General features: G+C 41.3%; 1 protein-coding gene across 3 annotated transcripts in view; it reads left to right on the top strand.

Annotated features, from left to right (window-relative positions):
• Nucleotides 1-772: 772 nt before the first annotated feature.
• sox5 (SRY-box transcription factor 5) overlaps nucleotides 773-18,723 on the top strand; it is a 240,974-nt gene continuing 223,023 nt past the window's right edge. For 2 of the 3 annotated variants that reach the window (XM_037760090.1, XM_037760089.1), the window contains exons 1-2: nucleotides 773-917; nucleotides 2,549-2,754. The gene's annotated coding sequence lies outside the window, so the exon portion shown is untranslated. The remainder of the gene's footprint in view (nucleotides 918-2,548; nucleotides 2,755-18,723) is intronic. The other variant, XM_037760091.1, reaches the window with a different exon arrangement.

Raw genomic sequence — 18,723 nt, 5'->3', positions numbered from 1 at the left:
GTTTTGTGTTGTTAATTGGATTTCCAATAATAAATATATACATTTGCATAAAGCAGTGTATTTGCCCACTCCCATGTTGATAAGAGTATTAAATACATGACAAATCTCCCTTTAAGATCCATTTTGAACAGATAAAAAAATGTGTCATTCATTTGCGATTAATCGTGATTAAATATTTTAATCGATTGACAGCCCTACTTTTAAGACAAAAATTAAGATTTTTATTTTCATAAATAAGCTGTATGATTATAATATAAATAAACAATTGGTCCCTGATATTGTTGGCTTAAAAGTGTTTTGTCAGTTTCATTACAATTTACACTTTTATTAACAAATAAGTGCAGCAGAGCAGATGAAAACGTGAAAAGTGTATTTCTTAATTTCTTTATGTAGTTGTGCATTGTTCCTCAATGCAGAAAATTAGGAATATACATATATATATATATATTTAATATCTTTTTTTTTAGAGGGCGAACAGTGGCCCCCAGACAAAAAAAGTTAATCCCTGTTTAAGCAAAATATCAGACTCATAACAGCTAATTATCACCATCTGATTACAATGTAACTGTGTCTTTATCTTCACTAAATAAATGTTAAATTCATATAAAATTTCTACACAGGCACCTGCCTTTTTTATTTATATGACGTCAGCGCTAGATCAACCAATGGGTGAGCTAGGAGAGAGCGGCACGGACCAATAGGAAAGCAGGAGGCGGGCCCTGTGATGTGCGCAAAAATTAAGTGCGTCAGTCGCTTCAGGTTGTGGCTAAAAGGGAACCAGCAAACTGTGGGAAATTCTCGCGAGACTGTTAAGGTTAGGAGAGGTCGTCGGGCAGCAAGTCTCGCGAGATGTCAGCTAGACAGGAGGAGAAAGACGTTAGCGTTACCAACGGTTCACTAGCGATGCCTACAGACGGGTGAGTGTTTTATACTATAATCATAAAGTTAACTTTATAACATGGCGGTAGATGTGTGTGAAAAACAGTTAACAACAAACTGACTTTGAGTCAACTGTGCTTGGTTTAAAGTTTACCACCAAACGGCTCCCAAACGTCAGTTAACGTTGTACCAAAACCGTGAACTGAAAGATGCCAAAATGCTCCCTAAAGCCGAGGAGTCCTGCAAGAGTCAAGTGATATTTACTGTAGGTTTGTCACTACAAGAGACTCCTTTGACATATTTTCATCCTTTGTTAAAGGGACTGTTTGTAAAAATCAGAAATTGCTTGTTAACAGCGACACCTGTGGCCGTTAAGCCAACGAAAGTCAGCGTCCTGTTGCTCGCGCTCGCCCGTGTGCACGCGCTAACTGAATGTGAGTGAGCACCCGTGAAAACAGTGAGGCCACACACATCAGCTAAAACCACAATATCGCTCTATATTTCAGCTGCCTGGCAGTAATGTTAGCTGACCAGACGAAGGTCTCTCCATGAATCTCTGCTGATCCTAGTGTTGGCTTTTCCTGCTTCAGCTTTCCAACCATGGCCGGAGGGAACAGGGTAGATATCGGCACCCGGTCGGAGACGATAACGTTTCTTGCTGCGTAGCCCCGTCACTTCACAAGACACAGGAAACCTCTGTTGAGAGAACCGCAGAGATTTCGGTCCTGGAGACCAAAGCTACGGTCCCCCCCGCGTCCTCCGACCGCGGCCAACACTTCACAAGTGCTTTACAAGGCGGACTTAAAAGTAATAAAGGATAGAATCCAATGCCAGATACAAGCACATTTAATATGAATAAATCTGAATGGGGTCTGCAAACTACAAGTAACCTACAGATAGGATCTAACTGAAACGCTGAAACTGGAAACGTCTGGAAACTGTCCAACTTGACCGCAGCTTTTTGTCACCGCCCCCTGCTGCTGCTGCCTGATCTCGTCTACTTTCCAGGCGGGGCGCAGTTCATCTCGAACGAGCCTTACGGCTGCTGTGAAAATGGCCTACAGCTATTTCGTTTGCTAACCTGCTAGTAGTCACTCAATTGAGCCGAGCTCTGTGGCCAGAAGAAACTTGGCTTGCTCAAGCAGTTATGTTAAATGAATAATACGGCTTTGTGTGGAGTTGACATGCATAACAACTCCTGATACTGACACATTAAAAGTTATTCATCTTGACAGGCTACAGCTGCATCTTGCTTCAGGGCACATTCGCCCACTATGCTTTCAATCCTGTTTGCAGAATTAACTCTGACCAATATGGCTGCACGCACAACCGTGTTTCCAGTACCCACAGAGCGCGTGGGACCACTCCAGACTGTAGTCGTTAATTCTGGGAATGCTAATGAATTCCCATCATTATGATAATGAAAACGTGTTAGATTTATGTTGGTGTAGCTGTTTGATACATTACGTGGTAGAAGTTGACAGCTGTTTTGAGTTTTGGGGAGTTTGGAGATGCCGGCTGGCCTGCTGTTCTGTTGGTGGCTGTTCTAGAGAGGAAACAAATTGACGTCTCCTCCCCTTGGTTCCTGAGCCTTGTCTAATTTGCCCAAACCTTGTGTATGTGTCTGTGTCTATGTGTGTGCGTGCATGCATGTGTGTCTAATGTGAAGTGAAGTGAAGAGAGAGAGCGGGGAAGAGGTGGAGTGGCGAGAGAGAGAGACAGAGAAGTGACACAAATCAATGTGAGCACCTAAACCACCATCACCAGCAGCAGCAGCAGTCTCCCCGACCTCCATCACCTCTCCGCCTTTCCCGGGGAGAGACGGATAGAGACAGAGTCACAGGAAAGACAGTCTCCAAAGCAACGCAGCATCCGGTAAGTAGTAACAGAGACAGAAATACCTCCCACCATACACAAGTTGTAGAAGCGATGGCAACAAGAGTGCGTTGGCAGTGTGACTCGGCTCTCCAAGGCGCAGAGCGCACAGATCAGGGCAGACAGTCGTGGCTGAGCGCCTTTTTCTGCTTTTCCCGTGCACCAGCTCCTCTCCGCTGCCTCTGTCACAGCCGCTGCTGCAGGAAAAAGAGAAAATGACGCTCAGAACAGGACAGCGAGAGAGAGCCGCCGCTGCCGGTCCTCCTCCATTCATATTTTTTTAAAGCCTGCTGAGGATTAGGGATTGGATTGAGGGAGGCTTTTTTTTCCGCCAATCACCACCCTGTTTCTCGGAAAGCAAGAGAGAGCCGGTGGATGAGTAGAGGAGAGAGAGAGAAAGGGACAGATAGAGACGTAGACCTCTGTGAGACATGACATGTTGCTTTAATATTTGTGTGGGAACTTAGAGCTTGTCTGTGGTATTCATTGATGTTACTACAGTGGATTTGACTGTCTTTGGTATCCATTAGCAAGTTTACAAGAAACTTAATAGATTGTTTAAAAGGACTATAATAGTGGTTTTGCAGGTGTTAGACCATTAATTAGCTTTAAAGTTATATACTATAGCATATACTGTACATCTGTACCCGTCCAAACACTTTATCAGGTATCTTTGGAAACATTGTCTTGACTAGAAGTTAAGTCCTGAAAATGGAATGAGGAATATTCAAACATGCAACCTGCATTTGTAAAGAATGAACAACACATGGGTCTTTTAGTGTTGGAGATGTTCAGTAGGATTATGCGTTTTACAATAATGCCAGTGATTTCCGTTAGATTGTTTTCTCATCTTCCAGATAGCCACTGGTTTCCATTCCTTTACGCCATGAAAATTTGGGATGCACCGATACAACTTTTTCAGTCCTGATAGTGATACCTGGGCTTTGGGTATCGGCCGATACAGACTATAGATCCGATACTAGTGTTTAATTAATAGGCTGTATGTCTCGGCTGTGTATCCGATCCGGTATCGGTGCATCCCTAATGAAAATCAATGAATTTAGTTGTTTGGTTTGTCATGTTGGTCTAAATTGTGTCTCCAGTACAAAACGAATTCCTTGACAATCCTTAAATCCAGTTTTTATTGTACCATCACCTAGAGCTGTCGCGGTGTAGGAATTTCTTTGTGGTATTTTTCCCGCCCCTCCTCTACTGGATTGGACGGCAGGGTAAAAAGTGACAGTGACGGGCGCAGCATTTTACCCAGAGTTTTTCAACTCTCTGCAACTAGAAAAAAAAACACCATACGAGGAGCGCTCAGTGCAGAATAGAAGCTCAGCGGCTCATCGCGCTGCTGGCGTTTGTAGCATGATGTAAATATGAGGCGCTCCCATTGCAAAGAATTTAAAAAAGAAAAAACATGAATATAGCGGTTGTAGCGGGTGCTTGCCATCCCATGCGGTTGGCTTGTCAATAGTACAGTATTGCAATGTTGCGGTTATTGTGACAGCCCTACCATCACTGCAATTGTTGCTTCTTTAAGCTGTGACGAAATAGGATTCATATAGTAGTCTCACAGAATGACTGGTGGCAGGGCTGTGAGGTTGTTCATGTGCTAAGAGACCAGTTACTTAGATTTGTACTGTACCAGTTGGGCCTGTGGTTTAATATTATCCATGATGATTTGTAGTAGCTGGTGTCAGCGTAGGTAGATGGTTAACAACATGTTCTATTGAAAAATCAAAGGCGCCCTATCAAGTAGTTGTCATGCTGGCCTCCTAAAATGCCATGTAATAGTACATGACCTCATAATGAGCCAATCATCCAGTTCATACCCTTTGTGTTTGTTTATGTGTCCAACTCTCCTGCCGTTTTCCTTTCTAACAAGCCTTACATTTCTCGGCGTCCTGCCAGCTTAATGCCTGCCTTTATGGCTCGAGAGCCGTGTGTGCAATCGTGTGCCTGTGTGACTTTGGCCGCGGGAACTTCCTTGAGCAGCGTGCCTTGTTCATTACCAGTTTAGAGACAAACTTTGCTCTCCCTGTTCATTGACAGTTTGAGGAATCGTGGAAGCCTGCTGCTGTAAAAATCAAAGCTGTTAAAGTCTGAAGAGACTTCCCCGTATAACTGTGTCCTGTTGGTGCTGAAAGTCTGCTGCTGTGTGGTCTACTTTTTTTTTACCGCTAAAACAAACTACTGAACCATTTGTGTTATTGAGCAGCGTCGTCTTAGATCATTAGCAAGCGCTGAGCTGACCTACAGAACATTATTGAGGTAAAATCATTTGTCTCCATTAGAGACTTAGAGATTAACTTTGATTTATACAGTACATGACAAATGGGAAAGATCAAGCTACTTTACTTTGATTTCTGACATATTGCACTCATAGCTATGTTTTTATTATCAGGACAATTCTTATCTGTGCTATTCTGTTTCCTAGAATTGCCCCGGCTCAATTTATTTGAAGAGCGATTTGTAGCCATTGCTGAGTCATATATTTTAACTGCATTAAATGTGAAGTGTGTCTGTTATTTACAGTTGTACAGTATCAGTTGCCAAGCAGCGGTGGATGTTGTTATCGGGCTGTAGCATCAGGGATTGGTTTCCGCTCCGTTTCAGAAAAAATGTACTGTACACAGAAATGCACACACAAACACTCTGTGCTTGGGTGTGTTTTCTAGTGAGCGTGCACAAGTCCTGAGGCCCACAGAGCGAGACACATTGTTAGATGCAGGTTAGAGTCAAACAGAGATAGACATCTGTCAGTCTCTGAATGGTATTTTCCCAATGCAACTGATGAGATACCTTCTCTCTCTCTCTCTCACACACACAAACACACTAGAAGAGGGCTCAGGTGAGAAAGCCGTGTGTGATTGAGTGTCAGCGCTTTAACGGGGCGTTGATCTCGTACAAGACAGGAAGCAGTAAACAAATCCCCCAACATGTGGCGGCTCGCTGGAGCACATCCCTCTCTTCTCTCTCTATCGCAGTATGTTTGTGTGACTTATGGCGCGATGAAATATAACAGTATAAATTGGACCAGTTCGTCGGTGTTGCAGAGATGTTAGTGCACTTGAAATGGAGTTTGTTTTGGTGAAAGAAATAGTGCAATAAACAGCAATCAAAAACAGATTTTTTGAATGATATAATAGGCTTAGAAAATCAACCTGATAAACAATTGAGAAGTGGTTTTGGATGTTTTTGTCACTTGTGAAATAATATTTAATCCAACATGACCTCTAAAATGAACTGTGAGTGTATAATTTATGAAGGGCTGTCCATATTTCTAGATCCTAGTCTCTCGTCTTTTAATGAAATTGTATTAGAACGATACTTTCAAATCGTGTTATTGTTTTACAAAATCTCTTGAATGGTTTGTTACATGCGACGTCAGTGTGATCAATTCATATGTTATTTTGCCAAAATCAAAACTGCACACAGAAAAGCTCCCAGTGCAATAACTTCCTTCACTTGTTTTGCGGGATATGCTTGTTTTGGAATCTTTGTGATTTTGCCTACATTTCCCACTTTGTGATATTTATCGGTTACAGAAAAATATGAAGAATATTGTGATATCCATTTCAGCCATATCGCCCATCCTTTGGTTTGCAGGTCAGCCGCTCCAAGTGTTTTTAGTACAACATGTCGTCCGACCAGGGCTGAGTGAGATAGTAAAATTACTTCAGATTTTACAATGGCCGTAGTCAGGGTCATCCTGAACAGGATTACGTTGAAAAAAAGAGTTTCTATGTGAATTTTAAGATAATTTCCCCTTTAATATTAAAAAAAGTACAGTGAAATAACTTCAAATTTGACATGGTCATGGTCACTCTGAAGAGGACTCCATGGAAAATTTCAGCAAACCCATTAAGGATTTGTTTTGAAGAAGGAATTTATGAATGTTGTAATGTAGTTTATTTATTTCATGAGTTTAAAAATGAGTACATTATCAATGTGTTATCCTTTGAGCTGACTTTCCCTGTACAGTGAGGGCAATGAAACTACTTTTAAGTTGTGTATATGGTCATAGTCATGAACATTTTAAGCAGAAATTCATTCTCAGCAAACCTATTATGGAAGTTGTTTGATCAAATTAGGACTTCTTTCTTGGCAAACACTTTTATTTGGTATGTAAACTGTGAGAACTTATTGCTATAATAAGAGTCTTTCTTCATACTTTTTGGCTTCTCCAAGCACCGGTACCACAACAGCCCATCAAAATCCAAGCTCCAGCTGGCTTGACAAGGTTTTCGCAAACGATGGCTCACTTGACCGCAGTGTTTTATGGTGCTGCCGTTGCGCTGTGCTGCTCTGTCTTTTCTGTCCGCGTGCTGTTTCTTCTTTCGGCGCCATGACCTTATCAGTTATAGTTTTGGATTTCATTTCCACTTGCTGTGTATAAAAATGGCCAACGCGTCTCCACTTCCTTACACTGTACAAAAGTGAAGCCAAAATATCCCGGACACAGGAGCTGCAACCTTGATTTTTTGACGTCATTTGGAGCCAGAGTCTACGCGGTTGTGATCGGGAAGCTGGAGCCGAGATCCCGCCCAAACACCAGTCCCCGAGCCAATCGTGAACAGAGCACGGCCGCAGCTTGTTAGTGATTAGAGAATCACAGCTGTCAATCATGACGTCTTACCCCTTTTTACAGCATCAAATAACTAATTAAAACCATTAATAACATTCAGCCACTAGATGTCGCATTCTCCCTCCCCGTTCCATTGCATTTACTTCACAACAAGTCATTGCCAGGCACTTACCGTCAATCTCAGCCATTTATCCGTTTTTTCCAAACTAACTGACGACCCAGAGATACCACGTGATACCAACGTCGTTTTACTATTGGCTCACAAGCCTTTTAGAAGTGGGAATCAGAACATTTTTAAAATGATTAATTCACAAACATAATAAGATAAATAAAGATTTTTTACCACTTTTTTAATGTGACATTTTTAGACATTCAGTAACAATCAAGTTGATGGAAACACTATATTGTAAACAGATACAGTAACTTGTCTTTCAGTATTTTTATTTAATCCACCTCTCATTTATTAAGTCATAAATTCAGAGTTTTACCTGGATTCACCTCATCACTGCACGCTTAAGTACTACTTAAGTACACACTTTGTGAGTCTCCTTGTCTTTCTCCCTCCTTTGTAGCCTGTATCCCCGTTTTGTTCTTTCTCTCTGTCTATCCATCTATCTAATGATCTATCTATCTTTCTCTCCTTCCCTGCATCTCTCTGCAGACTTTTGGACGAGGATGAGGAGTGCGCTGCCAAGGCGTATGAATTATTAGACTAATGGGCTTAAGTGGCTTGTCCTAACATTGTCTCCGTCAACACATAGTGACACAGAGGCTTAGGAGAATACACAAAGCAAGAATAAAAAATTAGAATGAAACCAAAATACCAACCCCCTCCTCTCAGTTGTCTCTTTTTTTGTTTGTTTTCGAGGTCAGGATTAAAATTTATCAGAAGGAGCCGTTAACTTTCCCCCCTCTCTCTCTCTCTCTTCTTCTCCTCTCCCCCACCTCCTCCTGTGTCTCCTCTGTGCTGTTGTAAACGCAAAGTGATCCATTGTTATTAAATTGAGAGATGTGCCGCACACTTTCATTCCCTGCGGAGGCTTTTAGTAAGTGAGCTGTTACAATATTTGACTTTAAAAGATGGCAAATCTCCTTAAAGACTGAGAGTGAAACTGGGACAGATGAACTACCGTACATGTTGCAGGATGAGAAGACGCTGGTTGGGATGAATAGCTGAAGGAGAAAAGAGTCAGGGGACTTGTTTGTAATGTGTGACGTAACTTAGCTTAGCATGAGTTGTGGTCTTTGCTAGCTTGCACTTAGCTTGTAGTGTGTTTGTGTGAAGGTTTCCCATTGAGTTTAAGATTTTTCAGATTATATTTCAAGTTGTCTTCACAGGTGACTCAAAAATATCTGTTATTGAAGTTGTATCTAAGGTCTTACTCAGTGCTTAATACACACACACACACCTGTCAAACGTCACTTTTGATCTCACATGGACATTGTTGTGTGCCTTGGGACCAAAACTCAATGGTGACTGTTCTATAAATAAAACCATTGTTGAATGAATGAATGATTTGTTTACTTAGTGTGGCTAACTATGTATAGGCTTATCCTGTCTGCAGTGTGAAAGGCTATGGGGTTGAGCATGAAACTTCATCACCCGTTCCAGTAACTGACCTTTTCGATAGAATTTGGTAAACTTCCAAAAGTCGGGCAGAAGTAACAGTAACGGGGCTCCATTTTGGTCGCATATGCGACTATTTTTTCCCTGATAATGCCACATTATGAACACCAAATCTGTGTTGAAATCGGCAGGACGAGACCTTAATGGGAGGTGCCATTATGCATTCAGGCTCTGCTCAGTAAAGATGAGTATTGAGCTATGGTTAATTTGTTGCGTTATCATGATAAAAACATTTCTTGATGTGTTCAAATGTAATCTTTTAAAATGTAGTTTTTGGCGAGAAACTTAAGAATAAATCCAGCTCTTTGAAGGAGATGTTTTCACAGCAATATAAATAATAATAATAAATAGATAATATAGAGGGAATTCTGACCTGTTTAACTTACAAAAAACAGTATGCAAATGGTAATAAAGGAGTGGATGTTGAAGTACATGGGATTTATTGTTTTACTTTTGTTTTTTACCGTGGTATTGAATTGGTATTGAGAATCGTAGAATTTCACTGGTATTGGTATCGACTTCTCAATTTCTGGTATTGTGACATCCATAGTATAGGCCTATAGGGACCGACAAAATGCTTAAAATGCATTATTGCGGCGCCAAAAGGCGCGGGGAAAAAGTTTGGGTGCACCTGAATGAAAAGTTAAGCGCACCAGTGCAACCAATGCAAAAAGTTAGTCTGGAGCCCTAGTTTCTACGTGATAGCTTTCCAGAGTTAATACGTATTATAAACCATTGTGCAGCATTTGATAACCCTTCAAACTCATGGATCTGTTCCTCAAACTAGACTTCCTGGGTCATATTTGATTTCTCACTGATCTACAAACAGACCTACAGACTACTGAACACTGGTCAGTAGTCTGTAGGTCTGTTTGTAGATCACGAACACCTCAGCTGTAAATATTTTCATGTAGTTGATCCCCTGGCTTCACAGAATCTCACACGTCACAGAGACATTTTCAGCTACAAAGCCAAATGAACTGCTGCCTCGTCATTTCAGAGATCTCATTATTTTCAATTTTTGTCTGCGTCTAAATGAGCCTCAGGATGCTAAAGGGTCAGTAGAATGATTTTAGCATTCCAGTGGAAATCTGACCGAAATCTGATCGTTTTTTGCGTATACAAGTACACACACGGTAGAACCTTGTACTCAATCAGCGGGTCAAGCATCACCCACCCCTTTTAAAACAAACAAAAAAGATCAACACAAGAACCGACAAAAGAAATACACCCCTTGAGGCCTTCCTAATGAACCAAAGTCCAAGTTGGACAGATGCAGCCTATTTCCAAACTTTTTTTTCTCCTCCTGTTCCTTTGTGCATCAAACTCTTCAAAAAAACATAACAAGCTTCTTTCATGGATCAAACGAGAGCGGCAGTGCTCATTGTGCCAAAGCGGGATAAAAAAAGGAGACGGAGAGAGAGAGAGCGCGAGAGAGAAATACCTTATTATTGTTATCAAAGTAAAGCCAGCTCCTCTCCTGCTGCTCTTATGGGACCTCCCTGACTCTCTCTGCTCGTAGACCCAGGGGGAATCTAAACATGACCCGCATACACCCCCCCGTCTTCCTGGAACACGCACACACACAAACGCGGGCATGTCTTGGTGCACGTCGTTTCATTTGTGAAATTAGTCCATTCTCTCTGACCCTGTCTTTTCATCAGGCGCGGCGGTGCATATTTTAGTCCCTTTCCTGCGCTTGTTTTACTAATTGGTGGCTATACTTTGCCCAACACTGATATCCTTTGATCATCTCAGATCATTACGTTTACCTCATTAATTTGCTCAATGTGATTTTTCTCCCCCCCAAAAATTTAAGGGTCCGTGCAAAATTGGATTAATAATAGATCATATGAGCCAAGAGAAAGTGCAATTCCTTTGTGATTTCTCCTCTACCTCGCTCGCTCTTTCTCGTCCTTTCTTTCGCTGGTTATTGTTGTCCTGTGGCGGCATGCCAGTGTCAAAGGTTAAGGTCAATATTTTGGGGGAATATTCTAAACATGAATCTGCTTTAAGGGAGATGGGAGTTAGGACGTCAGGGCGTATTTAGCATAGCTTAGCATTGAGGGGCAGGGAGAAACAGCTAGCCCAGTTTCTCCTAACAACCAGGGTTTACGTTAGCCAGCTTTTTAACGGTATCATGTGTAGTTGATTGGCAGATTAAATGATCAATGGCCAAAATGTCTGCAAGGAAGTATGCCAAATGAATGAATTAATTAACTGATAGCATATTAAGTAGTCTAAAATTGTAAGATGTTACCAAGACAGCTTAAATATAAATTTATATTACACAAAAGTATAAAAGCGGTGCTTCTAGTCCAATATGCTTTTTTTCAAATTCAGTGAAAACCTCATCACAATCCTCTGTTCTGTGTGTGTGCTGAAAAAAAAAAGCCGGACTTCATACACAGCCAGCTGACTGTTTAAATGCGAAACAAACAAAGTGGCTCGGACCAAGTCGCTATAATGATGATATAAATAATGATTACATCTATGTTTTATGGACTGCACGCAAAGTTTAGGTAAGGTATTTATAATAATTTGAATGTCAAAGTTATGAATGAAGCTTCAAACTGTTCATTAGGCTACAGCCCTACAAGCCACCCAACACTATTTTGAATCGGACAGACCAGCCTATTATTTTATTTTTTAGACCGCGTCTTTAACTTATTTTCAAGTTATGTCAAATATGGGCTACTATATGGATATTTAAAACATATGTCCGGTAGTTATTCTATTTGGCTGGAATTCTGGAATATATATATATATATATATATTAGAATATTAACGGCCATATTGACCTACTACCAACACCTCTAAGCTTTCTTTTTAGCAAGAAGGTCGGGGTCGATTGTGTTGTCTCCCAGACAACAGTCTACAGTCACTGCGCCTGGCTGTTGTTCAGCAAAAAATTGTTTCAGCATATAAGTCGCCCTGATACCACATATTATAATTTTTACATTTCTGTTTATACTGTATGTGCATTACACAAGCTACATACCACATTTTTCAGGTGTTTGAACTTTGGACAGAGCCAGGATAGCTGTTTCCCCCTGCCCTCAGTCTTTATGCTAAGCTAAGCTAAACCCGTCCTGACTCCCGGCTCCTTACATCATGCACAGAACACGAGCTTGATATTGATCTTTCCATCTCACTCTTCAAAAAGAAAGCAAATAAGCATATTTCCCCGAAATATTCCATTAAAGTTCAATAGGCTTGTCATACACACACATTCAGGCTTTCACACACAGACATGAAAACCCACTCACAGCAGGTGCAAACATCCACTTTCACACGGTTCTGCTACTTTTTGCTCCACTTAGAGTGGGTCCCGTTTGTTCAAACATACATTAAACATTAGAGCGAAACACTGTAATTTATCCAAACTGTCTATAATCATACTCCACTTACACTCACCAGCTGCAATTGTAATGTCTGTCAGTACTTCCTGTATCACACCGTTTCCTGTATTTCATCCCCTTTTCAGCATCAGTATCTCCTCTAAAGATATGTTCCCTAACAATAGGCTGATGTCTGCGCTTTGTTGTTGACAGCTTCATTGTCAATCCACCCAACTCCAAATTGTGTGTCACATAAAGACGTGCATCTCCCTCTTCCTTTCTCTCTCCTCTCCCTCTTGTTCTCTTCGGAGCAGATTACATCTCGGATCACTCTGTCTGCAGGCGCCGCTCTGCATTGTGTTGCGTCTCTCCTCTTGTTGTCACGTTGAGTTCTGCGCCCTCCCATTATCATATAGATAAGTGAATGTTCTGTTGCGTCAAGACGGGGGAAGCGCGACTCTAATGTAGTGTATTGTGTACGTTGTTAAAATTGCCCCCTGTCGCCTCTGCCATTCACGACGCCCGCTACTCTATCATAGTTGTAAACACAATCACTGAAGATTGTGAGTTTTTTTGGGGCCTTGTGTGTGTGTGAGGAAAAGATGATTTCCGCGTTTTTGTGTTTTTCTCAATAACTTGGTTTTTGATGGGAAGTGGGCCATTTCGCATGTGACTGTGTACATTATGAGTGCGTCTTTACATGGGTACAGCATGAGTCTGGAGTGTGTGTGTGAGTGATTGTGGAACCACAGGTGGTAGCACTGTATTCTGGATGTTATTTCAAGGTTAAGATGAAGAAAAAAATGTTGGTTTACACAACATTGTACAGAACATTCAACATTGTGTGTCATTGCACGCTTAGTGTACAAAGTAAGGGTGACCCCGACTAAGAAGTTACATAGTCAGATCTGATCTGGTCAAGTCTTGCCTAGGGCTGCACAATTTGGAAAGAAATATCTAATTGCGTTTATTTTGACAGATATTGCAATTAAAATATGATTTGCGGATGATCATTTTTACATCATTATTCTCTTTTTCATTGAAAAACATATTTAAATGATTATGGTGTGATTTTTATGAGGATCTGTACCAAACAAAGACTATCGCTTAGCTGTTGTTTCAGGACAGCGCTGCTTGTTGAGTGTAGGCTGAGGGTGTGTGTAGGTGCGGCACTGTCCGTAGAACTGAAACGAAGCGGAGATCGTAGACAGACAGAACACGGTTTCTTAGCCTGCTTGCTGTTTGTGGTTGTAAATAGAACTTTCGGCCCTATTTCCATTTCCCCCCCATTGTAGCAATCCACAGATAAAAGGGAAACAACAGGGAAACAACAGGGAAACGAAGGGGACAGTCAATGAGAGAAAGCGCGAGAGCGCCTCAAGCAGCAAACAGCTGTTATATACACCGCAAACAGCTGTTTCTACGCGCCTACCCCAGATAATTTTGAAGGAAAATTGTTCATAAATTCAAAATATATTCAGCGTTCTGATAGTGTTCTTATGTGAGTGCTTTGATTAATAAATGTATTCTTTGATTTTTTAAACAGTAGCCTTATGTTGTTATCTAGTCTCTCTGAGGCTATCGCCAGATGCTGCTCTGATGGTCGCGCAAAATTGATAGTGATTTATTCACACACACACTAAGGAGATTGATTTTATTAACAGCATTATTAATAGGCGGATATTTATACAAAAACAGGCTATATATCATGATTTATTGGGAGAAACCAATCAATTCTATGTAAAATCAGACATTCAGCATCCCCAATATAACCAAATTTTACCACCATTGTGACGATTTGACTGTGAGATTGGCAGTCAGGCTCCTTAGATCAAATTGTTGAATTGTTGAATAGTTAACTATTCAACTATTCGGGGTCACCCCTAGTGCAAAGTGTGCAAAAGTGTGTGTTTGTATCTACAGGAGAATTTCTTTGACAGTGATAAAGTGAGTTTAGGCAAGAGAAAAAATCCCCTACAGCTCTCATAGCTCAAATAGCCTTTTGGTTCCACTTCTGTAGTGTGTGTATGTGTATGTGTGTGTGTGTGTGGTGGTGTGTGTGAGAGAGAAACAGGAATACACCACTTATCTCTCAAAATCCTCCTTCCTCCCACTTACACACACGCTCCCGTAGCATCCTGTGGACTGTAGCATCACTGAAATACACAGCCCTGGATTATATCTCTTTACTGGGCTAGTTAACCCCTCTCCAGTCCAGTCCAGTCCAGTCCAGTCCAGTACAGTTCAGACTTGTCCCCCCGCCACTCTGATCCAGCTCGGCTCAGTTTACTTCAGTCAGTTTTAGCGGAACAGTGTGAACTCAGCCGGAGGAGCTGCAGGCCGTGATGTGATGACTCAGAGATGGAAGGAGACAATCTGTTCCCTGTTCAGCCCCAGGTGTGCATGTGTGAGTGTGAGTGTGTGAGTGTGTACATATGACACACGTGCAGTGTGTGTGTATTACTGCAAAATGCTCCTCAAGGATTTGATGCACTGTGATAAACAAAACTAAACAAACGTTATGATTTATTTATATTTGTTATATTATTGACTTTGTTGAATGCATCCTTTGTGATTTATGTGGAGAGTAAGGATGTCACGACACCAGAAATTTAGTGGTCGATACCAATACCAGTGAAATTCAATACCACGGTAAAAACAAAACAATAAATCTGCAGAATTTCTTTACCACCGTTCATTTCTAATATCTCCCAATATTTTGGATAGTTAAAAACTAAATGCTGAGAAATTGCCCAGGTTGTGCAGAACAAACTATTTCTGGAACACACAGCTTGATTTAGAGCCTGTGGAGTTTCTGCACAACACTAGCTGAGTATAGTTAGTATAGGTTCTGCAGAGTGGTTACCATAAGAACAAAAAATATTAAAGGCCAGTTGACTGCCCTCTGCTTTTGAAGACAAAAAGGACTCAAAGTTGACATAACGTTGTCTCCTCTAGAAAAAGAGAATAATAAACAGTTAGGGGCCGTTTAACTCCACCATATGCTCAACATAACAGCAGTTTTCTTTGAATTTTTATGCCTGTGTGAATTTGTGTGTTTGTTTTCTTGTCTCTCTTCTCCACCTGTTCTCTCTTCACATACTTCCACTGGCTTTTTACTGTGTGCTCAGATTGTTAAAGGGTATCCCTGATAGTGGGTCACAGTAATACAATGTGTATGTGTTTACATGTGTGTGTCTGCAGCGGTGCACGTGCCAGGTTGAGCACAGCTTCCCTCTGATCCAACACCACCACCACCTCACACACACAGACACACACTCCCTCCTCCATGTCTTCTTCTTCCACTTTCAACATCCATCCCTTTCTTATGGAAAAGAGCCAATTAGACTTGTGTCTGTTTGTTTTAAACAAAATGGCTTTTAATTAGCGCGATCAAAAAGGCTTCTTTCTGCAGGCCCCAGGATCCACTTTGTAGTTCCCCCTCCAGATCGCACACGGGTTTGATGCCACCTGATAGGACGCCAAGACAATCAGAACACTTTTATAATGAACACACGCACGCACTTTATCACTTTGTCTCCATCTATCGCTTGTCCTCTCTTAAACTCTTTTTGTTGTATTGTTACCATGACCATTCCTTTCTCCTGCCCACATCCTCTTAATTCTTGCTGTGTCGCTCCTTTCTTCTTCTTTTGTCCTTTCTGTCTCTGATCTGTGTTGTTTTGATGACGTGGCCCAGCATGGCTCACTGCTGGACATGAATTAGTGTCCTCTGTCTTCCTCTTTGACTGGATTCACTTTCCAAATTGCTGATCAGTTTGTGTAATGACACTTCATATCTATACTAAAATGCAACCCTTATCCCATGTCGGTATGATCTGCCGGGGATGACAAAAGACATGTATTTGGAGTAAAGATCATGTGTGTATATGAAGTACAGGGCTGTCAATCTATTAAAATGTTTAATCATGATAAATCGCAAATGAATTGCACATTTTTTATCCGTCCAAAGTGTACCTTAAAGGGAGATTAGTCAAGTATTTAATACTCTTATCAATGTGGGAATGGACAAATATGCTTTCTTTATGCAAATGTATGTATATATTTATTACTGGAAATCATGGCAAACTGCAGCCCAACAGGCAACAACAGCTGTCAGTGTGTCAGTGTGCTGACTTGACTATGACTTCTCCCAAACTGCATGTGATTATCATAAAGTGGGCATGCCTGTAAAGGGGAGACTCGTGGGTTCCCATAGAACCCATTTTCATTCACATATCTTGAGGTCAGAGGTCAAGGGACCCCTTTGAAAATGGCCATGACAATTATTCCTCACCAAAATGTAGCATTAGTTTGGAGCGTTATTTAACTTCCTTCATTAGTAAGCTAGTATGACATGGTTGGTACCAATGGATTCCTTAGGTTTTCTAGTTTCATATATATTCTTAGTTTATTTCATAAACTGACCCCACTACAACCTAAAAAAATCGCAAGTTGTGTTAATGTGTTAAAGAAGTTAATGGCGTTAAAATGAATTGGCGTCAATGTGTTGTTAGCGGTAACTCTGACGGAATAAAAAGCACTCAAAACACTCTTAATTTAAAAGCTCTGCAGCTTTTTGGCACGGTAGAGTTCTTCCCAAAAGTCTCTTATATTATGCCTGAAACTTGCAGACTTCATCATCGGTTGTTTCTTATTCCTTCTCGCCTCCTGCTACCACTCTCAGCCGACAGCATTGCTTGGCACACAGCTGGAGCTGTAGGGTGACAGGGGTGGATGTCTGAGTGCAGGTGTGTTTGTATCCGTCTGTCTGTGTGCACCTGTAGTTATATATGCTTTGTTTATTTCGCCAGATGCTCTCACACTCCTGACTGTATACTTCATATGCTGTATGTGTGCATATGTGTGCATATCTGTGTGTATGTGTGTGTTTCTTTGTCTGTGTGTCAGGTGATGTCCACTGTATTGTTGGTCTGTTGTTGACAGTGGCTGCAGGGAGTAAAGATGTGACCCAATCAGCTCACAACTGCTCAGCTCACCATGCCTCCTAATTGACATGTTTGTGTGTGTGAGCTGAAATAGGTTCAACTGACAGCTGTCAGGTTACTTGACTCAATCATCATCTCTCCGTCTCGCTTTCTTTCACATATTCTGACACGTGCACACACACACACACACACACACACACACACACACACACACACACACACACACACTGAAATGACCAAGATACAGTATCCAGTGATGTAGAGACCTTTTGGCGAAACATTCATGTTCATTATATAATGGATTAAGAATTAATATTATAAGTATGAAGTTCATTAATGTATCAGTTATCATTGCTTTCTGTGAACTGTTTTCACTGTGACACCGACTGTGCTGCGGGTTATGATCACAACTGCCAATTGGACTGATAAATGCACAGTATACATCCATGGCAACATTGTTTGAACACAGAAATGGCTGCGTTTAAGTGTCTGTAGTTTGTGTGTGCACTTTCATATATATTACGTACAAATAAATATTTACATAAAAATATATGCCTTTATTAGTCTATTTGAAAATGTCCTACCTTGGTGAATAGTAGCAGTAGTGTCAAAAAATACACTATGGCAGATGTCGGGCAATAGAGAGGCAAAGTCCATTGGATCTTATTTTGGAAATAATATGTACGGTAGTCAACAGTCAAGAGAGAAATATTTCTTTTATCCCATTTGAATTGCGCAAAATCCCCACATTTGCCAATAAGGATGCAACGGTTACCACCAAATTTCGCCTGGCACTGTGTCATGATATCTCTCCAACGTTAACAGTATAACAGTATGTATCCTCATGCGGTGACTCCTAAAGCCAACAGTGAGAAGAGGGAGCTGTGACAGTGCAGTATGGGTAGGCATTCAGAGCTGAGCAGTCACAGTTTATGGATGATTCCCTTGGCAATCGCCTGAGCAGTATCCCGGCTTTAATGGCTGCACAAGCCTGATTTATTATACGAGTTAACCCTGACCCTACTCTACCTCACAGCGTCACCTTCACCACTGCACACACACACACACACGCACAAGATTACAACTCCGCGCACGTGTCAGGGCCTGATAAATGGACAGAAACGAAGCACGATAGGGACCGATAACAAGACAATACAGATGATATGTAGGCTTATGTTGGAGAGATAGCAGCGTGTGTTCATGTGTGTGTGTGTGCTGGCCGCACAGTCTCTTTACCTACTACAGTTACGACCGTATTGTTGATATGAGTAGCACTTAACGTAGACCCCATTTGCCTGTAACCTTGCCTCTCTTTACTTTCCTACAGCTCTCCGTCTCTCTCTGTCACAGTGAGTACTTGCCGCTGTGCAAGTGTACGTGTGTGCGTTAGCGCACTTAGCATAGAGCCCCCTGGTTTCCCTTCATTTCCATATAATTAGATTGTGTGTGAAAGGCTACTTC

The sequence above is a fragment of the Sebastes umbrosus genome, chromosome 23 (genome assembly GCF_015220745.1).
Source record: "Sebastes umbrosus isolate fSebUmb1 chromosome 23, fSebUmb1.pri, whole genome shotgun sequence".
Taxonomy (NCBI): Eukaryota; Metazoa; Chordata; class Actinopteri; order Perciformes; family Sebastidae; genus Sebastes; species Sebastes umbrosus.
The sequence above is the reverse complement of the archived record's forward strand: the minus strand, read 5'-3'. Positions and strand labels throughout refer to the sequence as shown.